Raw genomic sequence first — 465 nt, 5'->3', positions numbered from 1 at the left:
TGACGGGCTCTGACTTGGGGGCCTGTGACTTGCACTGGTGCCACACTGATCTTCCTCATCTCCTCCCTCATCTCCTTCATCTCCTCTTTGAGGTCCTGGACCACAGCAGAGACATGAGCTTTCAGCGGGCCATTGACCATACTGTCATAATTCCTGAGCCTGTTGGTGGTGGAGCCCACTGTTTCTTGGTTATTGTCAGCATCAATCGTTGCAATGAAGGTGGTGTATTGCGGTGGCCCTAGCTTTGCCAGCTTCCACATCATCTGTCCTATGCACCTGATCTTATTGGGGTCATTATCATATTATCATATCCCTCCCAAAGAGTACCTCTTATACTGCCACCTCTCTTAGCTGCTGGATCCCTTCCTCAAGTGCATTCTGTGATGGTACTCCTGCATTCTCTCTTTGTGAACGAACCTTTCTCTCACACTCATTAAGAGCCGCTCCCAGAGAGAAAGGGGCCCT

The sequence above is a fragment of the Corvus brachyrhynchos genome, unplaced genomic scaffold (assembly GCF_000691975.1).
Source record: "Corvus brachyrhynchos isolate BGI_N302 unplaced genomic scaffold, ASM69197v1 scaffold523, whole genome shotgun sequence".
Lineage (NCBI taxonomy): Eukaryota > Metazoa > Chordata > Aves > Passeriformes > Corvidae > Corvus > Corvus brachyrhynchos.
Note: the sequence above shows the minus strand (reverse complement) of the source record.